Source organism: Momordica charantia (genome assembly GCF_013281855.1).
Source record: "Momordica charantia cultivar OHB3-1 chromosome 11 unlocalized genomic scaffold, Mcharantia_2.0 BLBB01000011.1, whole genome shotgun sequence".
In the NCBI taxonomy this organism is placed as follows: Eukaryota; Viridiplantae; Streptophyta; class Magnoliopsida; order Cucurbitales; family Cucurbitaceae; genus Momordica; species Momordica charantia.
In genome coordinates, this window is record NW_028275159.1 from 20,609,587 (window position 1) to 20,620,993 (window position 11,407).

General features: G+C 36.8%; 1 long non-coding RNA gene across 1 annotated transcript; it reads right to left on the reverse strand.

The window, feature by feature from the left end:
- Positions 1 to 10,104: 10,104 nt before the first annotated feature.
- On the reverse strand, positions 10,105 to 10,855 carry LOC148208293 (uncharacterized). Its single transcript, XR_015788834.1, has 2 exons — positions 10,530 to 10,855; positions 10,105 to 10,446 (listed from the first exon to the last, which is right to left on the reverse strand). It is a non-coding gene; the product is annotated as an uncharacterized LOC148208293 (long non-coding RNA).
- Positions 10,856 to 11,407: the final 552 nt, after the last annotated feature.

Sequence of the window (11,407 nt, forward strand, 5' to 3'; positions counted from 1 at the left end):
ACTCTTTGCACGGGACACCCCTACTCGCATGTCTTCACATGAACGAATTAGGATCACATCGTTTGTACTAGCTACAAAGTGGGCCGCATCCATAGTGTCCCCAGAATAAGGCGCCCAACCTTATTCCTATACTATAGACCATTTAGACTGTTAACTCAAACTTGATCCATATTTATGTCTCTTACATAGAGTTTGAGTCTCAGGTAACAGTCTAGGATCCTTTATTTTATTGGATTTAGATATAGTAAGAACATTTTATTGGATCAATAACTACTTATTGATTAAAACCTTCAATAACAACTTTATTGAATGATAAAAGTATATCTGTCATTTTCAAACTATGAGTTTTAGGACATAAAACCCAACACAAGAAACTATAGAAAATGTGCTGGCTGATGATAAAGGAGTGAACAAGCTAGAGCATCAGATAAGCAAATACCAGTGATAGAAGCTCAGCCTGAAGCTAAAATTAGCAGAGGGAAAAGAGCATCAGAAGCTGAATTAGTGGAGGAAGCAGAACCAAGTGAAGCACCAATCCAGAAAAGTGTGGAAGCACTAGGGGAATATAGACCGCCACCTCCCTATCCTCAAAGGCTTCAAAAGAAAAACCAAGATAATCAACTCAAGCATTTTTTGGATGCGTTGAAGCAACTTCACATCAATATACCCTTAGTTGAGGCTCTTGAGCAGATGTCTAACTATGCAAAATTTTTGAAGGATATCTTGATTAAGAAAAGGAGGTTTGGAGAGTTTGAAACCGTAGCTTTAACCAAGGAGTGAAGTACAATTTTAATAGACAAGCTTCCACAGAAAATCTAGGATCTAGGGAGTTTTACTATTCCAATATCTATTGGTGGAAGGAATGATGCTCTATGCGATTTGAGTGTCAGCATAAATCTCATGCCATTGTCACTATATCAGAGGTTGCGTATTTGTGAAGCAAGGCCCACCACGGTGACACTACACCTAGCTGACAGGTCAATCACTCACCCAGAGGGTAAGATCGAAGATGTGTTAGTGCAGGTGGACAAGTTCATTTTCCCAGCTAACTTCATCATCCTCAATTATGAAACAGACAAAGAGATCCCAATAATTTTGGGGGGCCTTTTCTATCCAATGGTATAGTGCTAATAGATGTGCATAATGGGGAGTTAACCATGAGAGTGAACGATCAACATGTTACATTTTATGTTTTTAATTTGGTAAAATATTCTACTGATATAGAAGAATGCTCTCTCTTAAGACTTGCAGACGACTTGTTGAGTAAGGAAATACAAAAGAAGACCTTGTTGGATCGCTTGGAGAAAGAACTTACCGTAGCCTACGAACATGTAGGGGACACTATCGATGCTGGAGCATCTCAGCCCATGGGCGACTCCAGCGGTGAAGAAGAAGAAGATTAACTGAGGGGAGTTGGTTTCCCCTACTTGACATTTTATTTTCTATGCTGATTTACTTTATGTCATTCGTATATTTGCTTGCATGTCTTAGGGTAGTGTTTAATTTCTAGTAGCTGTTAGTTTTTCAACTCCTAGAGTAGTTTCTTATGTTTTTGTTTGATGTTTTAGTATAATTCCATGAAATGAAAGGAAGATGAAAAGTAAGGTTGAAAATGAGAGGTCCAGTGTAGAATGGTCTGATAGTGCATGCTGATTGATTCTAAACTTTTGCCTTTAGTGTCTGGTAAGGGTGTTCACGGGTTGGGTTGGGTCAGGTTAGGGGTATTTTTGGGACCAACCCGAATTTTTGGGTTGGCCATACGTGGGAACCGACGGGTCTAAAATTGATGGCCAACCCAATCTAACCCAACCCAAATATTTCGGGTTGGGTCGGGTTGGGTTATCGTGTTGTTCCCTTTGCTGCGACGACGACGATGGGCTGCAGCAGCGACAACAGATTGCGACAGGAACTATGCTGCGAAGGCTGGCGGTGACGGGAGAGGGAGCGGCGAAGCCGGTGGTGACGGGATTTGGAGTGGCAAAGGCTGGCAGTGACGGGATCTGGAGCGACGAAGGTTGGAGGCAACGAGATCTGGAGTCGCGAAGGCTGGAGGCGATGAGAGCGGGAGCGGCGAAGCCTGGCGGACACGAGAGTGGTGAAAGGCCGACATCGATGGGGAGGTTGAGTGAGGGAAGAAAATGGAGGAAGAGGGAGAGGAAGGTTGGGTGTGGGAAGAAAATGGAGGAAGGAGGCTTGAGAGAAAGGTGGAGAGAGAGCGAGAAGAAAAATAGGAGAAAACCCTAAATCTACCATCAAGGCCTGAGATTAAAACCAATGTAGGGCTGAGATTGAAGGAAAAAAATCATTATATATTTATAATTATATGTAGCTATTGTTGGGTTTGGTCGGGTTGACCCAAGTTTTTTAAGGTCTAACTTGAGACCCGACCCAACCCCGGTCGGGTTGGAAATTTTACAACCCAACCCAAACCAGGGATTAATTGAACACAACCCAACCACGGGTTGGGTTGGGTTCATCGGGTTCGTCGGGTCATCGGATTTTTTGAACACCCCTAGTGTCTGGTCTGTGGAGATTACAGGATTTCTATTCTTGCTATAGTTAGATAGGAAAGATACAATTCTTGCCCTTTTTCTAAGGTGTTTTAAAGTAGCATAGGATAGCTTCATTTTGCTAGTATCCCATGGCTGCCCTAGAAATTAAATATTAGCAAAATTTCAAGGGTTGAGTATCCCTTTCCAACTTGCCAACAAGGTATTGACCTTGGAAAAGTAGCAAGAATTCGCCCCTCTAGAAACACTTCAGATAGGCAGTACTCCATGTACCATTTAACTTCATCCTATCTTCATTTTAAGTTTTGGGAAGCTTTGTTCTTATTTCTCCAATATCATTCACCAAGCATTGAGAACAATGCTTAGCTTTAAGGTTGAGGGTGAGGGACTTTCATTTTATTGTAACATTCATTCTTGTAATTCTCTTGCAGTGCAATCATTTGTAAAACTATGCTAAATTTTTGGCCTTGTAATTCAGCTCTATCAATAAAAAAAAAAAACATTCCAAAGAGCTGCAGGGTCATGAATGGTTAGTAACCCATAGCTGTTAGCTAATGCCAGTATCAAGTTAGCAAAAGTAGGAGAGTGGAAATCAGTTTGAGAAAAGAAGTTGGGGGGACTTTTCAAAGGCTGTCAAGAGTGAGGGTGGAATGAAGTGGTCTTTTGTGAATAAAGCACCTTAGTCTTAGTGCAAGAGTTGTTTGATTTCCTTCTAGTTTGATGCTTGAGTAGATTGAGAAACTCTTAGCCACAGTAATGGATCATAGGCAATTTGTGAACTTGTTAGCATGCATTGTTTTTTTCCATTCTATTGAGTGTAGAGTCGGGAGTAGCATTGCTTGGGGACAAATAATAATCAAGTTTGGGGGTGTGATAACTCTCCAAAAGAGAATTATTTTTCAAGAATTCATATAAATTAGCTAAGGATAGCATCACTAACACTCAATCTACACTGATTTTGGGCATAGAATGTTATAAATTCACTATCCTCTTTATTTTTTATGATAATGCTGAGAGTTATGAAGAATGACCTAATTTTGAATTTTTTGTTGTAGCATTATTTATGCTACAGCATCAGAAGCAAAAAGGTAGAAAAAATAGAGTTGACAGTGACAACTTTTACCCGACAAATTATGGCAATAAAATGGAAAAATACATGTTATGCTGAGCTGGGGCGCACTTTATCATTTGTGTTGCCCTAAAATCGAAAGGGGTATAAACGCTTGCATTTGAGGGGTGCCTCCAACATTCCCCATCCCATCATTTCACTCTCACTTGAAGAAAGCTCCCAAGAAATCGTTGAATAAAGACACCAAAGAGAGAAGGGCTGCTATTATTCTTCATTTTCTTCTTCTTTTGTACTCTTAAGTGCACGAGTTTTGTATTTTCTTCTTCCTTTTTCTTATATGACATTGAGTAGCTAAGTTTATTTGTAAGGGGGAGGATGTTGTGAACTTGTTCTTGGGCTGTAAACTTTGTTTTGGCTTGATGATGATATATATATACTGAGTTGAAGTTGTTTTTAACATTTTATTTTTGGTGTGCTTGGCGAACATATTGGAATATCTTCTTATTAACTCTTGGAAAATTGTAATAGGATGTGTTTGGCTTCAACTCGTGCTAGATCTACTTGAGTTTAGAGTGTGTACTTAGGAATAAGGCTCACCTAGCAAGGTTATAAACTGAGTATATATGCTGTCAAGTTTGTCTAAAAACATGAATAGCAAAAATTTGGAAATCTGGGAAGATTTCGTGTCTGTTTGGCCAGTATATCAACATCGTTAATGTTGCAGCATAGTTAGAGTAGCCTAGAAAGGGTCACATAAACTCTTTCCCCTTACCCTTTTAAAGATCGGTATTTGATCTCTTATTTGCACACTTTCCTTTAATCGGTTTGGTTTTGCTTGGTTCTTACCTATTTTTACTCAGCAAATCATATATGCACTATTTTGTTTGGGTTCCTTTAGTTTTTCTTGTTCAAAACATATTTTGTTAATTTGTTTATTTTCTTAAGTAATTGTTGAAGTGTTTAGTTATCAATCTCTGTGGATACGATCTTTTATCACTTGCTACAACGGTTGTGTACACCTCCACAAAGGATTCTAACACATGTATGTAGTAACTTCCCTAAGGCAGGTTAATTAATTCCAAAAAGTTGGTCGTTACAGTTGGTATAAGAGCTTAATAGTTCTGTAGAGACTTGCTTACATGGTAAGCATTAATATGTCACTATGACCGACCACATAAATATCTTGTCACGGCCAAATATGTTTAGTATTTATTATCATGGATTTCAATAAAGTTATGACAAATAGATTGATTGATATGCTATAATTATGTTTGTTTGTGTATGCCTAATAAAATGTCAAAATTAAGGTGACCTATTAATTGTATTGCATGTTTCCATATAAGTAGATTATGTCGTGATAGCGTACTTTATGAGCCGCATTTTATGGCATTCAGGTGAGAATTGTTTGTTAATTTTCATTTATTCTTGGCGGATTTAATTTACGTACATAATAGATTTTGCATGAATGAATAATCGAGAGGAAACGGACATAAAGTGATCTCAATTGAGAGGAAAAACAAAGTCATAGTACTAACGGGGAGCAAAATTCCAAAGAAGCAGCGCCATCACACAACGTCATAGCACCTGCAGACGAGAACTAGGCCTTAATTCGTGATGACAGCAATGCGCTGCTGTCATGTAGCACCATCGTGCTACGAACTTCGCGCATACATTGTGATTTTAGGATAGTGCCATAATTCTCACTAATGATGCCATGACATTGCAACGATGCAATTTTATAAATAAAGGGTTTTGTGTGCTGTTTTGGGGAGTTTGCGGGAGAACCTTAGATAGAAAAGTGAGATATTGAAGATTTTGGAGCATCAAGGAGCAGGCAGAAGAGATTCGGGAGGTTCGAGATCAGGGAGATTGAGTTCGGGACGATCAATCGACACAACGACCTTAATTCTCTTGCCTTTAATTTACTCGTCATAGATTGAATGATTTTAGACTTGAAATCTTATGCTCGAGAGAGGTGGTTTAAAGTTAGAACTAGGATGCATAACTAAAACGGTTTTAAGATCCATAGATTTAGAAGTTTTTAGAGGTCGTTAAAAGACTTATTTATTAAAGTCGTTGCTTGTTATTGAAACTAGATAGAGATATTAGTTTCTTAATTGGTAAGTAGAATTAGCTTGCGTTCGAGAGAGAAAAATGAGATTTGAGAATTTTTGGCTTATAGAATTAACCAGGATGAAGTTCTTTAAGGTGAGTAGATTGCAATGACCTATATTTTTTTTTTTGTTTTTTTGTTAATTTTTATATGTAGAATAATTGATCATTTGATTTTTTTTATTGCCCTTAAGAATCTTTTATTAATTTAAATTAATAATATCTAAAACTATTTGTTTTAAGATTTAGTTTTAAAATAATCAAAATATATATTAAGATATTTTCTAATCAAAATGGAAAGAAAAAAAAGGGGAGAAATGTAACTATTTTTTAATTTTGAATTTGAACTTGAACTTGAATCTCTCTTTTTTTTCGACAATAAGCACTCTTAAGCCATCAGCATCAGTTTCTAACTAATTCTATCATCTTCTAATTAATTTTGGATCGCTATTAAGTTTACCGTCTCTACTTCTCGAATGTCTTATCTTAGGGCTAGTTTAGAAAGCATGTATGATGTTTTGAAAAGTAAATTCACTCCCACCGGTCCAAAGATTAAAATCTTTTGAATATTATGAGCACTTCATGAATTTGTGATGGAATGTTATTTACGGATGCGATTGTTATGTATAATTGTCATGTTACATTAAATGAGGTTTATTTGATGGGATCTCAGGATATTTACTGTATGCTGTTAACCAGTTGGAGGAGAAACTTCTGGAATGGGAGAGAAAGTTCTTTATCTGTTTACTTCAACTTGGTATTTATATTTTGCTTCATTTTCTAATAGTTACTATTTATTTCATCCAGTTGAAAAGGAAAAAAAGGAATATTATTGAGTTTCTCAATGGAAGTTTTTTATCCTGTGATCGATCAGCAATTTTGTGATTGGTTTTGACTAAATATATGTTTTAGTCTCTAATGTTGGGACATTTTTTAATTTAATCTTTTATGTGTTAACATTGGTAAATATTATAATTGGCAGATGACAAGCTTTATATAGTATAGTTTTAAGTGAATTGATGAAAATTTAGAGGGGAAAAAGAAAACCCAAAATTCCTACCAATTTTTTAGTAATTATAAAGAGGCATGACAGACTTTCTTCTCTTAATAACCTTTTTCCTCTAAATTTTAATCAATTCACAAAATACTTTGCCACATAAGTTTAGTTACAAGCAAATGAAATGTATGGTTTCTCCTTTTTATTAATTCAATGAGAGTTTGTTTATTGTTAAATAAATAAATAAATAAATGTACTGTTTCTCTGTTTTTTTTTTTTGTCCACCATCTGACTTTAGGAATTTTAATGTTAGAAATGCTAATTCAATACAAAAGATACTACATTATCTGCAGTTGCTTTGTGTTACTTACTATCATAATTCATATGCTCCATAATCCCTTTAGTTTGCTGAAAACAAAAAAAAATGGCCTGATCCTCTTTTAATGCCAACCGTCCCTCCAGAAGAGAAAACAAACGATTAAAGAATGATAGCTGACAATTTTTGGCACTTAAAAGGAAACAGAGTTGGTGGAGAAGCACACTCTTCAATTTGGATAACAGTGTCCGTGTCTCAAGTTTGAACTTTTTGATGAACTTAATACCAAAAACACTGGAGGTCTCCTGAGTCCGGGCCAGGTGCCCCTAGTATAAAGGAGCTAAACTCCGACTCCCAGATTAAAAAAAAAAAAGTAATATAAGGCAAAATAATAAATTTCGAAAGTAAAATACATGAAACTCATTTTTTTAAAACATAAAATTGCATAAGCTTATTGACTCTAAATTTTCTTGCAATATAAAAATATATATACCTAAAAACTATATATTTTAGTAAACGTGTCATTGCCATATGCGTGTCCTATATTTTTAGAAAATAACGTATCACCGTGTCTATGTCGTGTCATCCGTGCTTAGCTTAGGGTGGCTGTGTAGAAAATATGGAAATTTCCATTGAAACCACCCACTTTGACCAATACTCGTAAATCTTTAACTTCTGCTGAATTTGAAACCATACCAAAATGCTTGGAAGTTGGTAGAAAACCAGAAAACTTCAACATAGAGACTGAATTTGAGGCATAAACGCATAATGGTTGAAACAAAGTGATGAAGTAATGATCATTATATTAAAGGTGATAATCCTCAATTTTATTTGTGTGTACCTCAGTTACTTTACTACATGGAAAATAATTTGAGATTAGTTTTAACTATTCAACACGAAAGCATGGATATATCATATTAGAGTGCTCAATGTCTGTTTTTCATGGAAGTAGAAATTAAAATAAGCTCTGTTCTTCTTTTATAAACAGATCTGAAGCTGTGATATACTAAACTGCTGGAAATCTGTAAAAACTAACTGATGAGAAAAGAAGAATAAGAACACAAACAGATCTGGGGCCTAACTGTGAATAACAATCAACATTTCTCCTTGTAGATCACTGCTGTTCTTTTATAAGTTTTCAAGCTTGATTTGTTCATGTTTTCCCTCTTAGAATTGTATACAACTTGTCTTGTTCTGAAAAATTACCTGGTTACTATTACAATGAAAACTTCTTTTCTGCATAGACCTTACGAGCATTATTTAAGTCCATTAATTTGATTGTTAATTTGTAGAATGGGGAAAATATGGTTGATATTCAAAGAAGGGGACATCCATGATAGGAAAGAATTTATGAGTTGGAGAGGATGATAACATTTGTATCCTTTCTTGTTTTGTGAGTTTCCAAGAAAGATACATGTCATAGATCGATCATGCATCGAATTTACCACGTTGTTGAGGATATATATGAACAAATGAAGTACATCGAAATAGTTTTAGTGGTAGTGGAGACACGGGATAGGATGTAGGATAGAGTGTGAGTAAACTTTGTAAAAGTATGTTGAATTTGAGAATGTGAGAGGCTAGTCGGTTTATGAGATAGGTAGCAGTTATAACAGCTTCACTCCAAAAGGTTTTTGGAACATGTGATGTGAGAATTAGGGATTGGGATACATCGAGAAGATACAATTTTTACGTTTAACTATACCATTTTGTTGGGAGTGTGTCATTGAACAATACCATAAGATTGAAGGTAGGTCCAAAAGTAGATTTGAAAAAGTCACGAGAATTGTCAGTTAGTTTTAAGTACTTTAATATTTACTTGAATTGATTTTGGATCATTTTATGGAAGACTGTAAATAGGTGCTAGTTTCAGATTTATCTTTTATAAGAAATGACCAACTAGACCAAGTGTGATCATTAACGAAGAGAAGAAACCAACGTGCTCCATTGATATTGTTTACTCTTGAAGGTCCCCAAATGTCTCCATGAATGAGAGAGAAAGGTTGAGATGGAGAATAAGCATGAGGTGAAAAATGAGTTCGTGTGTGTTTGGAGGGTTGACAAATTTCACACTGAAAAAACTGACTCTTTTTGTTGAGAAATAAAGAAGGATCAGAAGTATAAGCAGGCTCGCGATGAGATCAAACTGTAGACTCATGATGAGACGGAATTGCAAGTTTACTGCTCTCCATCATTGGTAGAAGACTCGTTGCTTGAAGAAGATACAACCTTGCACATAATTTAGCATTGTCAATCATCTTCTCCGATCCCACATCTTGAAAAATACAAGAGTTGGTAAAGAATTTAGTTTCACACTTCCAATCCTAGTTACTTTGGCAAGTGTACCATAAGTAATATGAACAAAAAAATTACCCGTATAAAAAGAAAATGATGAGAACAAGGATCCATCACCAGTCATATAAATGATGCTCCATAGTCCACTATCCATTCCAATGGAAGATTTTGAGTATGGAGAGCTAGGGGATTTTGGTTACCTTGGTGGGGCACATTCCCAGAACCAGTTACTATTGGTGGATTTGTTTTGTTCAATAGTTGTTATAGTATGTCCAACAAATCTTTCGTAAGTGACATTGTATAATAAGTAAGAGGAAAAAAAACCAATTAGGTCACACTGTCTAGAAAAAAATAGCGACGGTGACAGAGACGGTGACGCAATCGACAGTCGAGATGGGTTGATGTGCATCGACTAGGGTATTTTTAGGAAGGATGCACGAAACCTAGGGTTTTACCATGAAAAAGTGAGTGACAACGATTAGTCTTGGGAAGAAAGCTAGTCTGGCGACAATGCTAGGGTTCTGATGACGAGGTTAGAGGAAATCAAAACTCTGTTGACATGAAGCTTTGTATAGGAGAAAGGCTTTTCTTATTCCTTAAATGGTGCGAAATGCTTACATTTATACAAAAGTCTCTTAACTATATAAGTTAAGACTAATCAAGTAGTTAGTTAAGACTAAGCAAGTAGTTTACAAGTAACAAAGAATCCTAACTCTAAGTTGAACCAATTTAGCTTAATTTTCCACAGAAACTTTGGGTTTTCACATTAAAAGCAAAAGCAGAAGTATTTGATGGCGTCCAACAATTGAAAATTCTTGTAGAAATCAGACCAACATAAAATAAGGTGATCCGAATAGATAATGGGCTTGAGTTCTTAAATGAGAACATTATATCCATGAGTAAAAAGGGAGGAATTCAGAGACACCTTGCAATACCTTATACTCCACAGCAGAACAGACTGGTTGAGGTATAACAGAACAATTTTTGTAAAGAGCTCGTTGCATGTTAGCCAATGCAAAATTGCCTAAATATTTTTGGAGAGAGGAACGTTAGTACAAATTGTGTTTATGCAAGGATATGCACAACAGTGTGTTCCAGATTGTAGCTCGAACTCGGCCTCCGGACCGACCTGAACACTTGGGCGGACCTGCACAAAAAGGTGAGCACTCCGACGATCAAGTCAGTATAGGTCGGATTCCAAGTTTAGTTCGAGGCCAGAAATCGTCGTACCTGATCGGGGAGTGAGGTCCTCTACTTATGGGTGGTAGTCCCGCTAATCTCGCGACGGTTACATTCGGTAATCTCGGGACCGTCGGTTACACCCGGTAATCTCGGGACCGACGGTTACGCCCGATAATCACGCCGCCGACAGTTGCTCACATCAGCCCCTACCGAGCTCCCCGGTAGGTCAGACCTGGGCCAGGTTCACCTCGGCCCTCATACTTACTTAGCATTTGTCGACGTTAGTGGCGGCCATCTCGACTATCCGAGCTGGGCATGACTCATGAGCAATCTTGGAGCACCAATAGGGGTCCTCCACGTGTCCAGGGTATTCCCTTCCCCAAACAAATTGCATGTTAGCATTAAATTTGAAAACTCCTCAAGAATTATGAATTGGAAAACCACTCACTCTTAAGCATCTAAAGGACATAAGTGTATTTTTCTGGGTTACCCAAAAGCGATCAAAGGCTACAAGTTATGGCTACTAGGAGAATCAAGGTGTATAATCAGTCGAGACATGAAATTCGATGGATTCGAGATGCCATGGCAGAGTACAGGTAGTCTAAACTACAATAAAGGAAAGGATGTAGACTCAGATTCTTTTGGAATAGAACTGGAAACAGCAGACTCCCTTGCATGTAATATCTCTCTGTATCTTCTTCCTATTATTCAGTAAAGAATATAGACCAAAATGGTCCAACCACTATAACTCGATTGTGTAATCTCCATTTCTCTTCTCTTAAAAACCTTGTAACCACTGAACTTTGTTAACCTTCTCGATTTAGTCCACTTAAATTCATCACAGCTACTGTTTTCGTGCAACTATATTAAGCTGGTTTTTTTTTCACATTGATGAATAAAGGAATTGAGCGTGTTTTTTCATGCTA